A 10,336-nucleotide genomic window follows, 5' to 3' on the forward strand; every position below is an offset into this window, starting at 1 on the left:
AAAGAAATGAAAGGAGAAATAAAAATCTTATTTGCTGTTCGAAACCTTTAGTTAAAGTATATTGGAAGAGTATAGTGATTAACAAGAATTATTCTCCATACAAGTAAACAAAGAGGAGTCTTTGTTATTGTTTGCAATAGCATGTTCATTAGCTAACATAAACTAAATGCTTTATAAGCCTCTTCAAATCAAACATTTTTATCAGGTATTTTAATTGCTGATAGCTAGGCAACCATGAAATAAATTACAAGTTGCCCTTGCATGATTTAAACTTGGTATGAGAATTGCCACAAACAAAAGAAATATTTCTCTGCTGGATTTCTTTCTGCATCATTTACTCCCTGCAGTTTAGAGCAGATTAATGTGTTCAGAGACTGATTGCTGTAATTACTCTGCCCTGCTGCTCTTCTATATTATGCAAACAAATGCACATGATGAAAGAGAGAAAATGGACAAGAATAGAGATTCTTTAGCTCTCCTCATTTCCAACTTAAAATATCAGGTCATGAATAAAATCTAAAACTTTGAGCTACACTTGAGTGCTGTTCACAAAAATAATTATGCTTTCCATTAGATCTTTTTTTTCGTGTTTATTTCAGTGAATTTTTACTTTTTTTTTTTTTTTTTTTTTTAGTTCATTCTCTTAATTTAAAAACTTCTGAACTCTAATGGAATATCAGTGTTGGTAAATGTTTAAGCTCTTTTGAAAAACTACTTCCAAATATTTGTTTACCAGTAGCAATCATCAATAGGAATCATTCCCTTACATTTCAGTTACAACAAATGACCATCATAAATAGTTTAGTCTTGCTTTCTTTATTAAAACAGATAGTAAAAATAAGAATATTTTTTAATCTGAAATAAAACTATGAAATCAGTGTAGGATTTGGATGATAATCCCATAATTCCTGCCAGTAGTATGCTGACATTTTGTATATAGTATGTGTGTTTATAATCTATATGTCCATACACACTAATGAAATCACTTCTACTTTTTCCTGGCTACACTTCATGTCTCTAGCACACTGTAAGAATTTTGATCTAATAGTCTCACTTCAGGCAAAAGGCTGGACTTAGTGACCTTCAGAGGCCTCTTTCTACCAATGTTTCTTTGTCTCTATGAATCCTGGCTTCATGGAAATCAACTGAAACTCCCCCATTGGCTTCTGTAAACCAAAATTCAAAACTGTCACATAATTGTTCTTATATTTGCCATATGGTTTACAGTTTATTGTTATTTATGGTTTACATAAATCTGATTGTTATGGCAGAGAAGAAGTTGACAAGATGTATGCTTACTACTGCTTTTTTTTTTCCTTCTCTTTGTTTAACTTTTCTGAATATGAATGAAGAAAGGAGCATAAAATGGAGATTGCTTTGCTTTCCTTTTCTTATTGTTTGTACTTCCTTCATTGGGTAATGTTCAATGAGTGATTTTTTTGTAATAACCATTAAGTAGTCTGTGTTTATAAACTCTTCCATTTCCATCATACAGAAGATCTCTTTTTTAGAAACCTAAGAAGATCTTACAGTGTTAAGAGTATATTTCAGATTAATTTGAAAGTTTTAAAATGGTAGAAAATATATTTTATTCATTTATTTTGTAAATATTTTTCACTAATTTCCTGTGTTCTAATTTCCTGTGTTATATCATTGAAATTTCTAATAATATTTTATATTTAAAAAAAAAAATATTTCAGTTACAGTATAGATCTTTGAAAATTAGTGCAAAGTAAATGGAAGGAAGGAAAGGAAGGAAAGGAAGGAAAGGAAGGAAGGAAGGAAAGAAGGAAGGAAGGAAGGAAGGAAGGAAGGAAGGAAGGAAGGGAGGGAGGGAGGAAGGGAGGGAGGGAGGAAGGGAGGGAGAAGGGAGGGAGGAAGGAAGAGAGGAAGGGAGGAAGGGAGGAAGGGAGGAAGGGAGGGAGGGAGGGAGGAAAGAAGGAAGGGAGGAAGGGAGAGAGGGAGGAAGGAAGGGAGTAAGGGAGGGAGGAAGGAAGGGAGGAAGGGAGGAAGAGAGGGAGGGAGGGAGGGAGGGAAGAAGGAAGGGAGGAAAGGAGGAAGGGAGGGAGAAGGGAGGGAGGAAGGAAGAGAGAAAGGGAGGAAGGGAGGGAGGGAGGGAGGGAAGAAGGAAGGGAGGAAGGGAGGAAGGGAAGAAGGGAGGAAGGGAGGAAGGAAGGAAGGAAGAAAGGGAGGAAGGAAGGAAGAAAAAATTAACAAGTCAGTAAATTTTATTCTTGGAGCAAGATATACCAAGATATGGCAAACTTGTTTTTCTGCCCCAGGGACCTATGTCCAATAACATAAACAAGTTTTTGGCAGTCAGCATGGATTCAGATAAGGACCCATATTGTCCCTTGTAGGATTAGAAGAACACTATGTCTGTTTTATCTAATTGCTTCCTTTAAGAAATACATCTTACTTTCCTTTGTCTCCCCTTTTTCATGTATTAAATCGTAAGACCAGATTACCTTCTCATGTGTCTCAAGTAATTTATGGAAAATGTGACAAACTCAGATACAACATGATACAATGTTTGTTTCATCATTGTGCTAAGAAAAAAGAAAAGGGAAAAAAGAAAACCCAAAACCCTCCACAGACAAAAAAAATTCCAACCCAATCCCAAAACAAAACAGAACAAACCCAAAGTCAAGTACAGAATTGATATGAGACTGTCAAACTGATGAATGTATCTAACTCTGCAAAACGAATAATTAGTGTACATGTCTCAGGAAAAACATCTATGTTCAGAAATCCCTCGATATTACAGGGCCTGAATGCTTCTAGTAGATATTTTCAAAAAAAAAAAAAAAAAAGGTGAAAGCCATATAGTTCATGGCCAATAAAGACATTGAATCAAACAACTGGACTTTTGTGCACATAAAAATAACTTTTTAATCTTTTCCAATAATTCTTACTAGGAAGCTTACCATTCAAATTCACATTTGATGAATCTTGCATCTCAATTAGAATAGCATTATGTTCAGAATCAGCCTGTAATCAGGTTCATGTGAGTTTGGTTAACTTTCAAACAGATGTTAGAACTAAATTTTTCAAAGTCTTTATCTGCTTTTGGATATGGTTACTATGGTTAATAAAACTACCGCATGAGTTATGAGTACAGATGAGTTATGATAATTGAAATTTTATTGCATTAGTTTTACACTCAGGACATGCTCTTTACTCAGAATCAGGCTGCGCCAGGACCTTGTTTGTAACGCTGAGGTCTTCCTCTTTTTCCCTGATGCCAGTCTCAGGTCCAGCACCAGCAATCCTGCCAGTCTTGCAGTCATGCCTGTGACTCATCTATGTTAGTCATTTGTTTCTGTTGGCCTGGGAAACATTTATCCATGTTCTGTCTTGTACCAGAAATTTTCATCATTGATTGCATTATTACTTAGTAGAGGTGAATCAGGTCAGCTGGGAGATGTTAGGAAGCCATTTCTTACCTACCTTCATCTATTAGTTACAGCCTGCCATCTCAGACTTTGAAAGTGACAATGTGAAAGATCCTAGCCTGTTTTAGTGCATCCTTAAATAGATTTCACTTCAGTAGTAGTTGAAAAGCTCACATAAGATGCTGGAGCATCAGGAAATAATTTCTGTTGAGTCCTGCTTATGAGGACAGTTCAACTGCACACTGTAACAAATTAAAACTGATATTCACATTCTCACTTATGATGTCTCAGAAGGCAACTAACAAGGAAAATGATCTCGAACTACCTTTCATCTTTAATGAACTACATGTGAACACCTGCTCCATTATGCTGTAATGAAACCCTACTCTTTCGTGAAGACCAGCAACAACAAGGGAAATCTAGATTATTTAAATTCATGGTGAAAGCAGAATTTCAGAAATAGGCTTTTCTCTTTCATTTTAACAAGCTTCATTATGCTGAGTGCTGTGAAGCTTTATTTTCTTTGACATAATCAGTAGGGAAGGAAGTATTGTGCAATTCTATCCCTAACCTACAATTTTATTGGTAGAAATTGCAGAACTGAACATCACAATGCCTACAGTTCTTTCTTCAACAGCTGCCCATCTCTGTTTTCTTAAAGAGATAATAAGTACAATTATTGGTTACCTTTTAACAAAGTTGAATAAAATGTTATAAGTTAAGTCCAGATACAAAGACTCAGAAACTCTAATTAATGGATATTAACAACCACTACCTGAACTTGCAGATTTACCTTAGGTTTACCACAGTATGAAGACCTCATACTTATATCTTAACCAGAGGAATTATATTTCAATGTTTTTTGGTACCACTGTTTGTCCTAGTAATGCTATTACCAACATCATGCATGAATTTCTGAGTGCAGAACACTAGAAGCAGTTATCACACAAGAGGCAAAGAGGCTATATAAAAATAAACAGAAAATAATAGAAATAATTCTGTAAACCACTCTGAAATAAACCAAAGAACAGCAAGCAAGAAAACTTCAACTGAAGATAGTAACCAATGGTACAGTTTTCAAAGGGAACGTGCACTTTTGTCTTTTTTTTTTTTTTTTTTTCCTCAAGGCGTGGATGGCCAATTTCCTACCAAAACAAACCTCTGTTCTTAGGAGCAGACTTAATAGTGTGGTCTTTAAAAGGAAATTGGAAACTGTCCTACTGACCACTTTAATTTGCATCCACATGTTGTGCTGTGAGTCAATGACTGATTACTCTTTAAAGAACACCAGTAAAATCACAAAAAAAATTAAAAAAGTGAAAAAAAAAAAAAATTAGTCAGTTTCTCTGCTACTATGTTTGCCAGAAATTACTAATCAGCCTTAGACAGTATTCAAATCTTATCAATATCAGCTAATTTTCCAGTACTTCAGTAATAAACCATGAAAACTGCTCAATGTTTGATTGATTTTCTTTTTGGATATCACCCTTTTGAATGGTTTGGATTTTACCTAGTCTCATTTTCAAAATCTGAAGTTAACAATATTTTGATTAAGTTTTGAGTTTGTTATTCAATCCAAGAAGAAGTGAGTGCAGGATTCAACCTTCGATTTTACAATAAATGTTGTGGTTTCATCCAGTTTCTTTAATATTAACAATCTCCAGGTTGGTTTGTTGTTGTTGTTTTGTTTTGTTTTTTTTTTCCTGTCCCTGATAATAGGCATTTCCTCTGAACTGGTCATCAGATTTACTACCCCACTCTTACTTACTATCCTTCTTAACATTTTTATTTTAGGATGTATAAAACATAACAGCAAAATTAAAGACTAGTGATTCAATATTAATAATTATGTACTTGTTTAGGGAAAAGGTGATCAAGATCAGGACTTAATATGATTCCAGGAAGGTTAAACAAAGCATGATGACAGATAATGAAGAAATAACAAAATCTCAGACACAGTTTTGTTAGAAAAATCACAAGAATTTAATTAATCATCACCTTTGTTTTCCCTTGACACGTATGCCCAGATCTAGCAAGAATACATTCTGCATTTTAGTAGAAGAAGATGTTGTTGTACGGTCTTGTTTTTCCTGATATTCCGGATTTACTCTCGATAATACTTTGATATAATTCCCAGAGCCTACAATAGTTGCCTTGTAAGAGTTGAACTGCCTTGTTACTATGAAAGTCGTTTGCTGCTGTTCCCAGAAAAGTAACCAATGAGTGCATGTAAATCTGGAAGGTTGCAAATGAACAACAAGCACAATACCATGAAGGGTGAACTGTTCTCTCCTTAAAATGCTTTATAGAAAATAATCAATATCTTGTTGAATGAATATATTTTTCTCAGTTTATGTGTATGCCCCAACAGATGACTAGTTCATTATAAACACTGTCTAATGTAAATTATTTTCTCTTTTACCCAAACTAAAATAATTTTACAGACTCTGGAAAATAACATAGTACTTGTTTAATGACACCATAACTAGTCCATATGTGGTTTTTTTGTTGCTGTTGTTTTGTTTTGTTTTGTTTTATTGCTTTCACGTAACTTTTTAGTTTGATACAGAAATCTTCTTTAGCATATTCAAAGGCTTTGTGTTTTAAAGGGATTCACTTTTTGCTTATGAGCACTTTTTTTTTTTTCATTGTTTTTAAGTGAGTTTGCTTAAGATAAAAAAGACATTATTTTGTAAATGATTCTTATTTATTCTGACAGTTCTACCTTTATAATAATAGATTTATGAATTGATGGATATGACCTAACAGTGCTTCAGCATCCTGTAAACATCCCAACAAAGATGCGTCATCCTGAAGGAAATCAGACTTTATCAACTCAACTTTTTTCCCTCATTGGGTTGTCACAGAAGGAACAGGCAGTGAAGATTTATTTTTTAGTGCTTTTCAGTAAATCCCCTTTAGGGAACACAGGATAAAATTCAAAATGCTTAAATATAAAACTGCTGAAAATGCTGTTTCATATGAATATATATAATAAAGGTCTTTGCAGGGCAGCAACAAAAACATTCTGTTTTGTCATATATAATCATATTACATAACTTTGCATGTGTCCTTCAAACTAATTAAAAGTTGTGACTACTAAAAAGTTAGTAGAAGATACTTCAAACTTAGAACTTCAGCTTTCTGATAAGAAGTTTACATCTGTGTTTATTCCCATATTAATCTACAATTATTTCACATTAGTTTAATATTATTTGTTAGTTAGAAATTTATTGATGTATCAACACTTCAAACTTAAATACATTTTTTTGGTCTCTTTTGGATGCTTTAAATAGCTACTTAGGTATTTAGAAAATTGTGCTTCCTCTAAGTTTCAATTATTATGTTAACCTCTTCTAGTCTCTGTTCGCAAAACAAGCTCTCTTCACAGGCCTTTTTTCCACCAGTTCGGTTTGAAAAACTCTTTCCTAAATACAGATATTAGAATTTATCACGACTATTCCATATAAAATTTTGTCATTAAAGCCCTCTATGATTTCATTAACACTTCCATCTCTCTCTTCAAAATACTTCAGATGAGAATTTATTTTGCTATCCTATAACTGATGCCAGGAATAAACTAGATATTATTTATGGCCTACAGTTGCCCTGTGATTAACTAAAGCATGTAGATCTACTCTTCTTTTTTGTTTCAATTTAGGGAGGCACATAACTCTGTCAGCAAATCTTGCAGTTAGCTGACAGGTGTTCAATTCTAAAGAAAATTATGGTTTTTGTTTGCTTGTTCATCTGTTTGTTTCTTTTTTTCCCCTAAATTCAACATATTGTACTATTTTATTAACATTTTACTGCTGCTTCTCATGTGTAGCTTCATATTGTCTGAAACTGTACCTTCTAGATAGTTATTCAATGCAGAATCTAAATATTCCAGATTATTTTATGAAGGTAGCCACCCAAAAGGTGATACTGTGCTATCATTGTATTCTGTTTCACAGGGGAGCAAGATAAACATCACCAGGTGTTGTACTGCAATGGTGAATTTCTGTAACACACAGGAACATTTTCAGAGACATATACTCACATCTAAATGTATTGGTATATCATCACTAGCAGCCAGGAGCCATTCAGTAAAAAATGTTTCTGAAGGGTATTTGAAGCGTGGAGTCACTAGCAGCTCTCAGTTCCTGGTCTGATCCTATTCTATATAAAGGACTGACACTACATTCCTCTTCCAACACTACCTTAGCTCAAGCTCAGCTGTCTGTGACCTAAAGCTTAGTTTGGTGTAGCTGTACTATGAGGAGATAAAGAGTATTTCTCTCTCTCTCTCTCTCTCTCACACACACACATACACACAAAAGTGCCTTTACATTAGGTCATAATTATTCTGGTTTTCAAAATTCCTGTAAGCATTTGTCATGGGGGCACCCCAAAATCAGTTTTAGGGGGGGACAAAATGATCCAAACCAGACTTTTATTCTGGCCAAAAAGTCCAACAAAATAACCAATTAGAAACAGGTTTTATACAATTAGTTAGCACTCTGGTAACATAAAATACAGGTTCGGATATCAGTTGAGGAAATTACTGGGGTACAGCAAATGGAGATATGGAATAATGGAGATCCACAGTGTGCATACCTACACTCACAAGAAACAAAGCCAAAGACATCTCTGACTCCAGGATACTGCACTTGCTTGTCCAGCGAGGACTACACTTGCTTATCCAGCAAGGAAATACACTTAAATTTAGCAAGGAATACACTTGCCCATCTGGTAAGGAATTATTAAGTTACCACTCACCCACATTTCCGAGAAGACCACACAAAGGGGATCCTCGGCGGGCACCCTGTTTTTATAGTCTAATAAGATCTGGCTGTGGGCATTCCAGAAGCTTCTTGGCTTCTCTGCACCCCACCCCCTGCTTTGGCTATGGGTGCCCCAGAAACTTCCTGACTTCTCAGTGCCTCTCCTCCTCTCCTGGTTAATTAACTGCCCCATTGAAGGAGAGGGGGATGTGTTGAAGGAGAGAGGGATGTGCATTCAACTGAAAGGAAAGGGGGATGGAGGAGGAGTGCAACTGCCATACAATGTCATCTCCAGACACATGGAGGAAAAGAAGGTTAGATTTACCAAGAGGAAATCATGTATGATCAACCTGATAGACTTATATGATGGCATGAATGGCTGGGTAGACAAGGGGAGAGCAGTGTATATTGTCTACCTTGACTTCAGCAAGGCTTTTGACACTGTCTCCCACAACATCATCATAGGTAAACTCAAGAAGTGGAGGTTGTATTAGTGCACAGTGAGATGGATTGAGAACTGGCTGGATAGCAGAGCTGAGAGGGTTGTGACCAAGGCGTGCAGAGTCAGGTTGGAGGCTTGTAGTTAGTGGTGTTCCCCATAGGCTAGTACTGGGTCCAGTCTCATTTAACCTGTTCATCAATGTCTTGGATGAAAACACTTCATGTACCTCCAGAAAGTTTGCTGATGATACAAAACTGGGAGGAGCAACTGATACAGCAGAAGGCTGAGATGCCATTCACTGAGATCTGGAGGGGCTGGAAGACTGGGCAGAGAAGAACCTAATAAAATTAAACAAAGGCTAGTGTAGGATCCTGCACCTGGGTAGGAATAACCCCAGGCACAAGTATAGATTAGGGGTTTACCTCCTAGAAAGCAACATTTCAGAGAATGACCTGGGAGTCTTGGTGGACAATAGGTTGACTATGAGTCAAGAATGTGCCCTTGTGGTTAAGAAGGCAAAGGGTATCCTGGGGTGCATTAGGAAAAGTGTGACCAGCAGGTCGAGGGAGGTCCTCCTCCCCCTCTACTCTGCCCTGGTGAGGCCATATATGGAGTACTGTGTCCAGTTCCAGGCTTCCCAGTTTAAGGGCTGAAGCATGTTTCTTATGAGGAAAAACTGAGAGAACTGAGTCTGTTCAGCTTGGAGAAGAGAAGGCTGAGATGTGAATCTTACCAAAGCTTAGAAATATCTCAAGGGTGGGCATCAAGAGGATGGGACCAGACTCTTTTCAGCTTTTCAGTGATGCCCGGTGACAAGGTAAAGGGCAATGGGCACAGACTGAAATGCAGAAGGTTTCATCCGAGTATAAGGAGAAACTTTTTTACTTTGAGGGTGCCAGAGCACTGGAATGGGCTGCCCAGAGAGGTTGTGGAGTCTCTTTCTCTGGAGACATTCAAAACCCACCTGGATGCATTCCTGTGTAATATGCTCTAGGTGAACCTGCTTTAACCGCGGGGTTGGACTAGCTGATCTCCAGAGGTCCCTTTCAATCCTAACCGTTCTGTGATTCTATGATCAAGCAGATTCATATTATGAATGTTAACATTTACTCAGAGCCCAAATAGTTACTCGTCATCAAGTGCTTTACTCTCATTCCTTCTAGGAATATTTGGGAGTGTATTATGAGTTTATTATTTTCACAGGTGAGATTCACAGCATATCAAACAACAGTAAACAGACTAGTCCATATGGAAGTTTGTGATGCAAGAAGACAAGATTAATTAAAAAATTTTCCAGCAAATGCCATAAAATGTAGCTCTCTTCGTGTATCAGGAATGAGATGACTCAGATATTTTTTACTGTTGAATATGTGGCAATGTAGCAAAGGGTAACAACAGTGTTTCCGAAAAGCTATGGAACATTCTATATCTGAAAAACACTGTCTTAAATATTACCTAAACTTCACAAGTTGTTCACACACTTTATATGCTGCTAGTATACTCTGCAGTTGAAAATTTACAGGGCTTGATATTAAATTTGCTTTTTGAATCTGCTTGCTTTTATCCACCTCCCAGAAAAATCTCTTTTTGTCTGCTCTGGAACTATATATATTTAATAAAAGAAACTTTTATATATCAGTCCTTCTCCAAATAAAAGATTTTTGAAACACTACCCTTTCCTAAGGAGAAAATTATCTCCTTATGGTTTTAAACTGTGATAGGTTACCCATTTC

Source organism: Nesoenas mayeri, assembly GCF_963082525.1.
Source record: "Nesoenas mayeri genome assembly, chromosome: 1".
In the NCBI taxonomy this organism is placed as follows: domain Eukaryota; kingdom Metazoa; phylum Chordata; class Aves; order Columbiformes; family Columbidae; genus Nesoenas; species Nesoenas mayeri.